The sequence below is a fragment of the Macrobrachium rosenbergii genome, chromosome 40 (assembly GCF_040412425.1).
Source record: "Macrobrachium rosenbergii isolate ZJJX-2024 chromosome 40, ASM4041242v1, whole genome shotgun sequence".
NCBI classification, from domain to species: Eukaryota; Metazoa; Arthropoda; class Malacostraca; order Decapoda; family Palaemonidae; genus Macrobrachium; species Macrobrachium rosenbergii.
The window spans coordinates 30,983,724-30,997,975 of record NC_089780.1 but is presented as its reverse complement, the minus strand read 5'-3'; the positions used below and the strand labels follow the sequence as shown (position 1 = coordinate 30,997,975).

The following is a 14,252-nucleotide window of genomic DNA, read 5'->3' as shown; positions in this document are numbered from 1 at the left end:
GTCATTGTCCAAAAGGCAAGGCAGTGCCCTGGTGCGAACCTTGATTATCAAGGTAGCTGGCAAACCTCTGCAAGAGAAAGGCAGAACCAAGTAAAAGTTCATTCCTAAGGGTCAAGCCAACTCGGGACTTATGAAACTGGATATCCGAATTGGGACAAAGTCCTTCTTCTTAGCACCAGAATTGCCCACAGAACTCCAGTCAGCAAGACCCTCCGAGGAAAGAAGAATTCGTATTCTGTCAAGGAAGGGGAGAAGCTTGGTGTCTCGACCTGAATGAACTCCTTCTCTGAAGAAAAGAGTTCATCTGGTCGAGAACGCTCTCGGGAGCAAGGACAGCGGCGGCCCACAACACTCTCGGCCCCTCAGGAACTGCAAGGGTTGCGAGTGATGAAGATTATTCACTGGGGGAGTCGCAGTCCTGTCCCGGGGATCCTCGCGCTGACGAATCGGCGCAAAGTTCTCCGAAAAACGAGGGTGATCCCAACTTAAAGAGGAAGACCCTCGCTCCTTCCGAAGTGTGAAACTCCTGTACCTTTCCCCTTGGAGGGAGCCTTGACAGATCCCATGAAACCCTCCTCGGCTACCCGGTTGCACTACGAGACAATCGGGGGACCAACACCCAAAGCACGCTAGGAAGCCATCTTGCGCCTCTCGGAACAACTGAGAGGAAAAGAGAACAGGTGAGGAGAAAAAGTACCCCTACCTGTCCTGCCAGCGACAAGCAGGTGAGGCGGACCGTGAGCGATAATCAACCGAAGGAGATTACCGCCACACAGGGTAAGAAGAGCGCTTGTGCCATGGCAAAGCGCTTTCCTTGGAAGAGCAAAAAGTCCACTCGAACAGAGCCGAGAACCCGATTCAGAAAAAAACAGAGTGGGGCCAAGCCAAGCTGATCACGCGAACGTGATCCAGACTGAAAGGTATGCGGTGGACTGGAGACAGGCAGGGCAAGCCGAGCCGAGCCGAGCCGATCGCGCGAACACAATCAGAACTGGACAGGACAGAACTCGTCTGCTGTGAACTATTGCTAGTTTCCTGAACTCTAAACTCCTTCGAGGCCGAGGCCCCTTGAGAAGAAGGTTCAAAGGGGAATTCTGTGTCTGCTATCATGCATGTTCGAACCCTAAGGTTCAAGACACAAGTATGAAACCCGGCCGAGCAACTAAAGCAGCTGGCGGGCAGTATCGAGACACCCTGAGTCTTGGCACCCAGACTCCTGGTGTCTCGGCACCCAGACACCTGGGTGTCTCGGAACTTTCTCTCGTCCTGTGCCTCTCGTCAGGAGAGCGCTCGTGATTCTTAGAATTTGAGCTACCCACAAGACTCCCAAAAATCGGGAGCGGCTGCTTTCAGTTTCCTAAGAGATCGAAAGAGCCAGGCACAGAACCAGTCTTAGACGCAGACTTCCAAGACTGGCAACGAGGGCGCGGCCTCGAGAGGCAGCGCTCTCGCAGCCCCCAAAATGCCAGACCCCACAGGAGAATGCGAATTGGTTCCCTCCTAGGGCGGGAAGAGCCAACGAGAGAAACTTGTCTCCCGGAAGAGAGTCAGTCCCTTAGAAGTCCCACAGGACTCCAGAAGGGAATCTCTTCCCTGCTTCTTCTGGTGTTCGAACCGACAAGATCGAGACACCAGACTGGGAACCCGACCGAGCACTGGTAAGCAGTCGGGGAGTGCTTTGGTGCTGGCAGGAAGAGCTGAGACACCTGGGTACCTCGGCCCTTTCTCTTGCACTACCCCCGAACTGGGCTGAAGAAATACTCTCCAGACCAGATCTGAATACTCGATATTCCACTGAATCTCGAGCACTAGGAGTGGCTCACGAATGAGCGCCCGAAGCAGCCCCCGTCTTAGAGGTGGAACCTCTAGGACTGGGAACAGGATCGCAAACCGAGGTCTGAGTGCCCGCGGCTCCCGAAAAACAAAACCCAGGGCTATGCCAATCGGTTTCCTAACCCGAAGGTCATGAAGAGCTAACAAGAGACCCACTGCCCTCCTCAGAAGGAAGCAGTCCCTAGACGTCCAGGGGCATCAAGGGGAAGAAGCAGCCTTCCTCTCCTTCGGCCGACGGAAGTCTGTCCGATTCCTGGGACCCCCTTGGACCTCGGGAGAGGAGGGGAAGAGTCAGCAGAAGATGAAATCGAAGATAACATGAAGAAGATGGCGGCTACTTCCACAGGTCGACTTCCTTCATCTCCACTCTGACACCTTCTACAGGATGGTGGACACGAAACATGGTAACCTCCAGGACAGTCAGGCAGGAACACAAAGGAAGTGGCCCAGGACATGACCACCAGGAGAAGCAGCAGGCATGATCAGGACAGCTGATGCAGGAGCTTGTAAGTTCCAGGGCAGCTGCAGCAGTTCGGAAGGCAGGAGCTACTGGAAATGCAGCCAGGAGGTTCGAACATCACTTCCAAAACGTCATTCCTTCACCTTCACCTTCCGACATCTTCTACAGGATGGCGGACATCGTTACCTCCAGGGCAGCTGGCAGGAACACAACGGAAGCGGCCCCGGGCACGACCACCAGGAGAAGTAGCAGGCACGATCAGGACAGCCGATGCAGGAGCTACAGAAGCGGTTCGGAAGGCAGGAGCTACTGCAACGGCCAGGAATGTCACATGAAAGTCACCAGCAGCGACAGGAACAATCAGGAAGAGCCGCCCAGAGACTGTCGTCGATTTAACAGGAGCATAACACAGGCAACAGCAGGAGTAGATGGACCACAGATATGCCAGAAGCACTGCCACAGCATACATGACAGCCAGCAATGACAGCGATCGATCCACATCGGCGGGAACAGGGTCGGAATGATCCTGGCTTGGAACTATGTCATCCAGCTAGGTACAGGCAGTCCCCAGTTATCGGCGGGGTTCCGTTCCCAACAGCGTGATCATAACCCAAAATCGGCAATAATAGCGCCGATCCTCGGTTATCGGCCCCGGTTACAGTATCCGATAACCAGGGATCAGCACTGCCGATAAGCTAGACAAGCGCTGTAAAACCGGATCGCTGATAAATGGGGACTGCCTGTATTGTGGTTGATCCCGAAGCAACACTAAATGAATGTTGGGACTCCTTCATGCGAGATATCCCCTGAGATATCTAGCCAACTACTGCTGTGTCTGCGATGCTCACTGTCAACCTGAAAGAAAAAGCAAAGATGATTAGAGAGGAAACTCCTCTCGCTACGAAGGGAACTGCCCTACGCAGCAAGAGGAGGTACCCAAGAAGAGGTCGCCCGACCGCCCGCTGCCCCTCCCCCGCCTCGTGGTCTTCGGCTGAAGAGCGAGTGAAGAGGGCGAAGGAGAGAGATCTCCACCGAAGGAGAGATAAGGAAGAACCTACAGGGAGAGAGAAGGATGGAGGAAGGCCACCAAGGGCGCCGTGGAAGCGGAAATTACAGACGACGCCTGCAACCTCCCACCTGCCCTGCAACTTTCTAAGTGCAGGCAGTGAAAACAATACTCAGCACAAGTAGGAAGTAGTCATGCCCTTGTACATGAAGGGCGGGAGCCCAAGAAGGAAAGCGAACTCTTACGTCCCGATCAATGCAGGGTAGCAAAGATATTACGTCCAAATCTAATATTTCTGATTGTACAGGGGAACGCCTTCAGTATCTAAATAAAAGGCTACTGGAAGAGAAGCATTACCACTAAGTTACGTTCCTTAAATACACCCTTGGCCGTCAAACCCAAGCCACAGGGCAGGGAACGACAGCTATGCAAGGTTATCACAAATCGTGGGTCTGTATACACAAAAATACAGAAAGATCCAACGGGAAAAATAAGAGCTTAACGACAGTCAGGCAGAGAGATTCGAAAACACGTCAGCAACGCATGACGGCCGAAAGCAAACTGGAATGCTTACATCTGGGCAGGCGGGTATTTCCGCCTACCTGGCGGTAGTTACTGCCTAACCACCTTGCTCAAGAGTTTAACGGCCGTTTCCAGCCTACACTGAAAGTAATTCCTAATGTAAAGGACCAACGGTTTGTATGTCGTGTCGGGACAACAACAGTTTCTTGGTCTATTGTTTATGGCTGTACGCATTTATGCAGGAGTATACCATTACTAACAATACTTTTATCATTCTCTTTTACTTTTTTAACTAGAAGTTGGGATAAAGAGATGGAGGAAAAGTTGTCTATTGTAATTTGGTCTCTCTCACTGCCTGATTATGCTGCTGCCTGCGCCCGCTCGAAATTTAAATCATATTGTTGTATCGGTATTAATTGCTTACCCCATTGCAAAATCAAATTATCATAAGGAGAATTATTGTAACTCAAGTATTACCTGAGTATTTTTATAGTTTTATCACAAAAAGTGCATTTAGTCATGAAAATGAGATGAAAAATCACAATTTTTAAAAGTAAATTGTATTTTTCCTAACTATACAAACCTGAGGTCCTTTACATTAGGAATTACTTTCAGCGTAGGCTGGAAATAGCTGTTGAATTTTCGAACAAGGTGGTTAGGCAGTTAACTACCGTCTGGGAGGCGGGAGTACCGCCTGCCTGGATGTAAACATTACAATTTGCCTTTTGGCCCAAGTATCAGATTGGGGGGTGGCATGAGGTGGGCATCAAATGTAAAGGACCTCAGGTTTGTATAGTTAGGAAAAATACAATTTACTTTTAAAAACTGTGATTTGTTCCGACACTATATACAAACCCTTGGTCCTTTACATTAGGAAGACTCACTGGTTGGAGGGAGGAATCTGAGTGAGTCTCCTGAACTGACTGGAGTTCACAACACCTTGTCTTCCCTTCCTGGTTAATAGAGCGAGGAAGGGAAAACTCCCTCTGACAAAAATGATCGGGTTGTAAGAAACGTGGAATCAATTGTCAGACTTCTGGGTCCCCTTGCATGAAAGAGGAATTGTTAGTTCATGCAAAGTAGGCTAGGAAGAACTTGGAGTCAGATGACATTAAGGCAATCACAAGCATTGGGTTTGTCGTATAGTCATGGTCTCCTTTCCCCCCTTGCAAGGGGGAGGAGTGGGGTTGCTTTTATCAACCTGAACAGAAAATAGAACGGGAGCTCCCGTTGGGTGCTTACCTGCATCGACCGCATGTCCGCTCTCTGCCCGTGGGAAAAGAGCCGGGATGGGGAGAAAGAAGAGAGGCCAGTCACTCCACATTTATTCTCGCAACCTGTCCTGTTAGAGGAGCCGGGTAAGCTACACAACTTGTTGAGCAAGGAAAAAGTGTCCAAGGACTTGTGAGCAACATCCCAGAGGTAGAAGGAGGTGAAGGTGGTCCGTTGGGACCACACACCTGCCTTCAGCACCTGCAGAATGGACGTGTTCTTTCGGAATGCGAGGGACGGACCAATGCTGTGGACTTCGTGGGCTCTCAGACAAAGCGTACTGGTGTCATCTTCTCCTGCAGCAGAATACGCTCTCCTTATCATCTCATGAAGCCAGAAAGAGATGGTGTTCTTGGACACTTCTTTCTTGGTCGAGCCAGTACTAACGAAGAGTTGTCAACACTCAGGCCGGAGACGTCGAGTCCTCTTCAGATATTGCCACAGCACTCTAACAGGACACAGTAGCATCTCACCTGGTTCATTACCTACAAAGTCCTCTAAGGAGGGGCTTGTGAAGGACTTGAACCATGCATCAGGGACCGAAGGATTTTGAGTCTTCGCTACGAAATCCAGGATGTAATCGAGCGTAACTGATCCCCATCCTCTCGAGTGTTTAACATCGAAGGAGAGTCCGTGCAGTTCGCCAACTCTCTTTGCCGATGCCATGGCCAGCAGGAAGACAGTCTTGAGGGTCAGATCCCTGTCTGACGACTCTTGTAAAGGCTAGTACAGTGCATGAGTCAGGCTCCTTAGAACGAGTCACATCCCATGCAGGGGGGCCTGAGATCCATGGGCGGGCAAGACCTTCGAAGCTTCCCATCAGTAAGGAAATCTTGAAGGAAGAAGAGATATCTACTCCTTTCAGCCACAAGACTAGGCCAAGTGCGGCACAGTAGCCTTTCACAGCTGAAACGGAGAGAAGCTTCTCTCGGCGAAGGAAGACAAGGAGAAGACGGACCACTTTCCCTGGTACACTGCTGCGGAGGATCGTCTGAGGTGCCCGGCCATCTGTTGCTGCGCGACGGGAAAAGCTTCTCACTCGCAGGAGATGGTGGATAACCTCCAGCTGTGAAGACACAGGGACTGCACTGCTTGGTGGTACCGCTCTATGTGGGGTTGACACAGCAGGTTGGGCCAGGGGGGAATCTCTCTCGGTGCCTCAGAGAGGAGAGCTAGCAGGTTGGGACACCAAATGGCCTGCAGCCATTTGGGTGCCACCAGAATCATTCTGAGATTTGGAGTGATCATCACTTGGTTGATCACTCAGCAAGTCAGACAGAATGGAGGAAAGGCGTAAATGTCCAGGTAGTCACACGGGTGCTGGAACGCGTCTTCCGCAGCGGCCCATGGGTCCGACACAACAGAGCAGAAGACCTGGAGTTTTCTGTTGTGTCGGGTGGCGGACAGGTCGATGACTGGACGCCCCCACAGGTCGAATAGCCTTTACGTCACTTCCGAGTGAAGGGACCATTCGGTTCCTATCACCTGATTCTGGCGGCTGAGCTTGTCTGCCACGACATTCCTCTTGCCTGGAATGTACCTGGCTGACAGCTCTACTGAGTGAGCCACGGCCAACTCGTTCACCTGCACTGTCAACTGGTGGAGTGTGAGGGATACTAGACCCCCCTGCTTGTTGATGTATGCCACTACCGTGGTATTGTCGCTCATCAGTACCACTGAGTGTCCCATCACTCGATCCCGGAACTCTTGGAGAGCCAGGAAGGCTGCCTTGAGTTCCAGGATGTTGATGTGAAGGCGCTTGTCATCTCCTTGCCACACTCCCGAAGTCAGCAACTCCTCCAGGTGTGTGCCCCATCCCTCAGTCGATGCGTCTGAGAACAGCAACATGTCCGGAGGGGGGTTATGCAGGGATACTCCTATCAAGAGGTTCCTGTTGTCCAAGAGGTTCCTGTTGTCCATCCACCAGCGAAGGTCCTCTCTCACCTCCTCGGAAAGAGGGATGAGAAAGGACTGGGGGTCTCGGGACTGGGACCAATACTCCTTTAGCCTCCATTGTAATTGTAAAGACCGCAGGTGAAGACGCCCATGAGGTACCAGCTTCTCCAGCGACGACAGGTGACCGATGATGACTTGCCATTGCCAGGCTGGCTGCTCCTGTCATGACAGGAACAGCTGTGCTGCCTGCCTGAACCTAATGATACAAGAGTCCGAGGGAAAGACTTTCGCTGCCACCGAGTCTATTAGCATGCCCAGGTACTTTATCCTCTGCTTTGGGGGTGAGATCTGACTTCTCGAGGTTCACCAAGATCCCAAGATCGCGGCAAAACTCGAGGCGTTGATCCCTGTCCTGTAGCAACTACGAGCAGGGAGCTCGCCAGGATGAGCCAGTCGTCGAGATACCTCAGTAGACGTATCCTGTGCGGGTGGGCCCAAGCTGACCAGAGAGAGAAGACTCTCATGAATATCTGGGGAGCAGTCAAGAGCCCAAAGCAGAGTGCCCTGAATTGGAAGACTGTCTCCCCAAGGATAAAGTGGAGGTACTTGCCAGAGGACGGATGAATGGGTATTTGGAAAAACGCATCCTTCAAGTCCACAGTAAGCATGAAGTCATTCTCCCTGATGGAACAAGCATGGATCGTGCTGTTCCCATTACATCGTGAACCGAGTCTGGAGAACGAATCGGTTCAGGGGAGAGAGGTCTATGACTGGTTTCCACCTCCCTGTGGCTTTCTCTACGAGAAAGACATGGCTGTAAAAGCCTGGAGACTGGTCTGGTAATGCGGAGTCCTTCAGAGTTCCTTAAACGTATGTACGGAGATGGACCGCAGAGTAGGTGAGGGGAGGCCGAGACTCAAAAGGCAGTAGATATCCCTCCCGAAGGACATCCACTATACAGGTCTCGTCTCCGTGTCGCTGCCATGTTGCCCAAGCTCGACAGCCAACACCCCCACCTTCGGCAGCATTTAGGGGGGAACGCCACCCCTAGCATTTCCCCTTCTTCTTCTTCCCCTTGCCCCCTTTTCCAGACTGGAAAGTGGGCTGAAAGGGGCAGGAAGACCCACCCTTTCTAGAGGAAGAAGAAGGCTGAGTGTTTCCACGGGACCCCTTCGAAGACAGGAACTTCTTAGGGGCTGAGGAAGTGCTAGCCTGACCCGAGGGCCTGGCTGCAGTGGAACGCGAAGACACGGAGGTCTTGGCCACTGCCTGGTGGACAAGCCGGTCGCTGTCATCGGCCCGGCGCTTATCCACCGCAGCGTCCACCAACTCTCTAGGGAAGAGAGAGGCAGAACACAGCAACGGTCCATTCCGCAGGGTCATTGCCGACTCGGGCCCCACAGACCTGGAGAAGCGAGAGAGAACGGCGTCCCTTCACTTCAGGACCAGGTTAGCCCACAGGTTTGCTGTCTGGTGGGCGAGGTAGGAGATGGCCCTACCTCCAGACTGGCATAGTCTCCCAAAGGCAGAGTCCTCCCCAGGAACGATAGCGCCCAAGGAAGCAGTCACCTTGGATACTGTGAAGGACCACAGACCCAGCCAGGAGACTGCCTGGAAGGCTGCCATGGAGGTGGCTTCCAGGGTTGCGGCTTCTTGCTGAGAGAGGGAGATGCTCTCTGCAGTAGGTTGCTGCAACGTAAGACCCAGATCTGGGCGAACCAGGTCTGGGTCAACCTGTTTAGGCGGCAATGCCCTCTCCGACGGAGCGTAGAAGCGCTTCTGGCGAGGCAGAGGAAGGGTTAATAGCTTGTCCAAGCGGTTCGATCTGAGCAAATTGTCTTGCCCAGACACAAAACTATTCACCTGATCAAGGACCCCCTTGGCAAGCGTGGACCACGGCAGCCCCACCGAAGCCTTGGGTTCCTTCTTGGGTCCCCAGTAGGATTCGAGGCACGATGGACGATCCAAAGACGAGGCCGAGGTCCCTTCCCCAAGGTCATTGTGCTGACGAATCAGTGCAATAACCTCAGCAAACATCCTTTGTATCTTGGGGTGTCTGCATCCTGGGGGAGAGGAACCTCGAGCCCTTCCAGGGTGCCTTCCTCCCGATCTACTCTTCCTGCAGGAGGGAGAACCTCGGCAGACCCCTGTAATCCTTCCTGCACCACGCGGGCGTAAGACCTGGTCGAACCAAGGACCGAGCCAGGCACGTACACCCACGAGGTAGAACTCTGGGGAGACAACTCGCCAGAGTTCTTCCTGTGCAACTCGCGCCCCCTGGAAGGAGCCCAGGAGGTAGAAGGGACAGGCGAGGAGGATTGGGCGCTCTCACTGGCCCTGCTGACAGAACCAACAGGGGCAGCGAGCCGGGAGCGATCACCAACCCACAGTGGCGACGGCAGCCCAGGTCGAAGAGAGAGCTTATGCCTGGGCAAAGCAGTCTCCCAAGGAGAGCGGAGCAGCTGTGTGAATCAAGCCATGTGCTCGTCTCCCGCGAGCCAGGGTGGCCACGCGGACATGGCTGGGGACTGGGATGAGTCGAGCGCGCGGCTGGCTGGCATGAACTTGCGCTGTCCTCTAGACGCGCCCCAGTCTTTTTCGAGGCATTAACCTCTCGGGAAGACTGAGCAGGGGACCACTTCTCTGCTTCTCCAGGTGTCCGGACACAAGAGACCGGTGCACCTTCCTGGGAACCTGGCTTGGCACTCGCAGAAGTACCAGCAGGAAGAGTCGGGGCACCTGCATGCCCAGACTCTTTCCCTCGCCCCAAGCCCGAGTCTGTACGGAGAGAGGTTTCTCCCATACCAGACTGGGGTACCCGGGTCCCCTCGGAAACCTGGGTACTCGGAGCGACTTGTGAGCGAGTGTCCGACGTGGACCTGCTGGCCTTAGAAGCAGGTTTCTTTGGGGCAGCAGGGGGAGTGAGGACCATGGTCTGCACGCCCTTGCTCCCGATGCGACTGACCCGGGGGCCAGAGCATTGGTTCCCTGATCCGTGGATCGGGAAGAGCCAGTGAGGGCTCCACTGCCTTCCCTGTGGAAGGAGGCAGTCCCTTAGAGGTCTCAGTGCGAGACTTCTTTGGTGGGGGGGGGGAGAGGCAGGCTTCTTCTTATTTGGCTGGGTAGCCTCAGGAGGAGAAGACGAAGAAGAGGCAGCAGACGAAGACGAAGGTGACGATGACGAAGACGACGACACCTTCCGCGATCTCTTCTTTGACTTCTTCTTTGCCATCTTCCTCAGGATAGAGGTCAAGTCCCCAAACCATGCAGGAGCAGCTGAAGACTCAGGAGCAACCAGGGGGGCCACAGCAGCAGGCGCAACCCAGGCAGCGTAGACGGTGCTCCGGCCAGCAGTTGCCAGGGGCAGAAACATCAGCGTGGCAGCCAGGAATGTCCAATGGAGGAGCCAGGGATGAAGGCACGGGTGGCGCGCGAGCAGCTAGGCCGGGCTGAGCCAGGGTCGAAAGCATGGGAGGCATGTCAGCGCCAGGCCGGGCCGAGAGACAGGGAAGCAAGGAGCCGGAACCATTGTCACGAACGAGCCAGGGTCAGCAACAAGGGCAGGCAATGTCATGTACGGCACCGACGACATCACCATGTCACGAAGGCCCACGCTGACAGCGGGGCCAGGAACCCAGGGGGTAGCGTTACAGGATGGTGAGCGGCAGGGGCAGCCGAGACCTGGGTGTCAAGATGTGAAGCCACCGTCACAGGTAGCTTCCAAAACGCTGACATGGTGATAGTCGTGGTGGTGGAAGCAGTAGCCGAGTGGGTTGTCCTGGAGCGCCAGACAAGTGGGACACCAGGCCCTCCAGTGACGGAACGCCAGGAAGACCCAGGTGTAGCCAGGCAGAAGATAAGTCCGGTACCTGGTCCATGAAAGGGGCTCCCACCCCCAAACCTGAGGATACAGTCGGGTAAAAATGGGCAGCCTCCACTCGCTCCGGGGGAAAAAATTCGGCTCCACAGCGAGGGGAAGCTCCCGAGAGGATGTCCTGAAAAACCACTCACCCATGCCCTTCCACACCTGATGAAACGAATGAAGAAGGGGGGGGGGAGTCCTCACCTGAGGGAGAGGGAGCAAGCAGGGGAAGTTCGCTGGGAGGGAGGAATGATCCCAACGGATTATCCACCACTGGAGTCATCGGGGGCGTGTTACCCCCAGACGATTCCTCAGCAGTCTTCCAATGGTAGCATCTCCTCCCTTCGAACCTCTTCCACTGCTCGGGAGACGAGGCACAACACTCACTACAAGGAGCGTTGCGTGAACACACACGTCCCCTGCAAGTTGGGCAGAGGGCGTGTGGGTCCATGTCGACACTAGACCGAAAAGTATTACATCTTTTGCCACCCACCCCAGGACACACACATTGGTGATAGGAGGGCTTAGAAGGCTTATCAACATCCATTATCAATCAAAAGCAAGGAAAATTCCCACAGGGAAAATTGAAGGGCAGTCAGGCAGAGAGTGAAGAACAACGTCCGCATTCTACGATGGCTGAAAGCAAATTGGAATGTTTACATCCAAGGAGGCGGCACTCCCACCTAACCACCTTGTTCGAAAGTTCAACGGCCGTTTCCAGCCTACGTTGAAAGTAATTCCGGTATTATTTTATTTATGGACATTAATAATGTAGCGTATTTTAACTTAGTTCACTATGTTAAGGAAGTGTTTTGTAGTATTTCTGTATAATATTATCTGTCGCAAATGCCTAGTTCTTATAAAAATCAAGAAAAACATTAGTGAGTTCACCTGAAAAGTTTAAGTCCAATGTTATTCTTTTCATGGGCACGGGCAGCTCTGTAAATCTCATTCTACTAGGTAGAAGCTTCAAAATCTCATTCTAGTAGGTGGTAAATTTATCTTCTCAATGCGTACGCATAGAACCAATCTGTTTTGGTTGTTGGCTCCACCTTTCAACTTCTGTTATTGAAAGTAATTTTATGACGTCTTAATATTTGCCTTCTACACCAATCATCAGTATCCTGAGTTTGTTCATTTGTTTATTTGTTATCGACAACCACTCAAATCACCTGTTTCATCTCTTTTCGCTTAACTCTTATTGATTTCAACCAATAACAAACGTTTTTGGAATTACGTAATACTTTTGACGTTTTGCCATTCGAAGACAGGTGCTTCAGGCCACTGTTTCGACAATTAGCCAATCTACAACTGCCATCTACAAACATACCTGATTCTCTCCAAAATACTATGGTTTGGTTGGTCCTCGTTAACGAGATGATGACGTCAATTGTCACACTTTATGTAACTGGCTGTCAATTTATGACGTTTTCATTGTTAACCAATCAGAAAACAATACAGTTCCAACAGACCAAGGATTTTCTTTTCCGCCATCAGTTTAAAGGTATGGATAGTGAAATTCAGTTGTGTGACTCTTGTGAGCTCGATTATTTTTGGGTAATAGGCAAATATCATTGTGGTGCATATCCCGAACATGCAAAATATGCATATGATTTTTTCTGTCAACATTCTGTGTTACCTTTGAGTGTTCAGTGTCCTAAGTGTCAGAAACCATTACTTTTTAGGGAAGATAAGCATATTTGGTATTGTAGTTCTACTGTGGTGATTGCTAAAACAAAGAAACGCCGGCGATGTGGGTATCAAGTTACCTTTTTAGATGGTACTCATCTTCCTGCTTGGAAACTATTATTATTTATTAATCATTGGGTCAATAAATTGTGGAACCATCATACTGTAACAGATTCTCTTAAAATTAGTAGAGCAACCAGTGTTGATTGGCGTAGTTTTTGTTGTGAAGTTGCTGAATATTATTTTGATAATCAAGAACCAATTGGTGGTGATGGTGTTATAATAGAAATAGATGAATCTCATTTTGGCAAACGTAAATTTGACAGGGCCGTCCTCTCAGTGATATTTGGGTTTTGGGGATTGAGAGGAATCCAAGAAATTTTTTTATACTGCCTTTGCCTTGAGAACGCTCAGCTGAAAATCTTATTCCTTTAATTCCAGAAATATATTAAGAGTGGCGGAGGAGGAGGAGGAGGAGGAGGAGGAGGAGGAGGAGGAGGAGGAGGAGGAGGAGGAGGAGGAGGAGGAGGAGGAGGAGGAGGAGGAGGAGGAGGAGGAGGAGGAGGAGGAGGAGGAGGAGGAGGAGGAGGAGGAGGAGGAGGAGGAGGAGGAGGAGGAGGAGGAGGAGGAGGAGGAGGAGGAGGAGGAGGAGGGGAGGAGGAGGAGGGAGGAGGAGGAGGAGGAGGAGGAGGAGGAGGAGGAGGAGGAGGAGGAGGAGGAGGAGGAGGAGGAGGAGGAGGAGGAGGGGAGGAGGAGGGAGGAGGAGGAGGAGGAGGAGGAGGAGGAGGAGGAGGAGGAGGAGGAGGAGGAGGAGGAGGAGGAGGAGGAGGAGGAGGAGGAGGAGGAGGAGGAGGAGGAGGAGGAGGAGGAGGAGGAGGAGGAGGAGGAGGAGGAGGAGGAGGAGGAGGAGGAGGAGGAGGAGGAGGAGGAGGAGGAGGAGGAGGAGGAGGAGGAGGAGGAGGAGGAGGAGGAGGAGGAGGAGGAGGAGGAGGAGGAGGAGGAGGAGGAGGACCCCATCCAGGTGCAGTTATATTCAGTGACAGGTTAGGTCAGAAAATGAAGGTTGGGTTAGTGCACAACTACAATGTGACGTGCAATAACTGGTCACAGAGTGCATTTGTATGCCATTTTCTCATGTAAAAATCTTGGCTGGGGTTTTCCCATTTCCAGTGTTTGTATGTATTTTGAATTCAGTGTATAGCTGTATACTGGTCCATTTTTATATGTTTGAGTCTTATATTTAGGTTTTTTTCCTCCAGTTTGCCCTGTTTTTACCTACTTTGTCTCCCCACCCAAAACCCCGCTTCCCAAGGAGGGTCCCCGATTGTTATCTATAGGGGAGGTGGTGGAAGAAGGATAAGTATTCATGTGCGATGGAAATAAACCTCAAAATCATTCAAATCACATCATAATACAACAGAAAAACCTATATTTTATGTTGAAAGCAATTAATGTCCATAAGTAAAATAATACCGTAATTCCTAATGTAAAGGACCGAGGGTTTGTATATCGTGTCGGAACAACCCTGCGTTCCCAAAGGATCCCCAACCATGTTGGGTAGGCCTACATATGAGGTTAATATTACTTGACGAACATAAACAACACCACCTCCTTCATCTGCAAATGCCAATTTCCATTCTGACATGTAGTCTGGCACTTGCTACCACCTACCTAAGCTTCCCTTAATCCTTTCCTAGTGTCGTGCCCTAACC

The 14,252-nt window shown here is 51.9% G+C and overlaps 1 protein-coding gene across 6 annotated transcripts in view; it reads right to left on the bottom strand.

Moving 5' to 3' along the window:
- Nucleotides 1-14,252, bottom strand: part of LOC136826313 (BTB/POZ domain-containing protein 1-like) — a 531,599-nt gene that overhangs the window by 329,060 nt on the left and 188,287 nt on the right. The window lies entirely within an intron of this gene.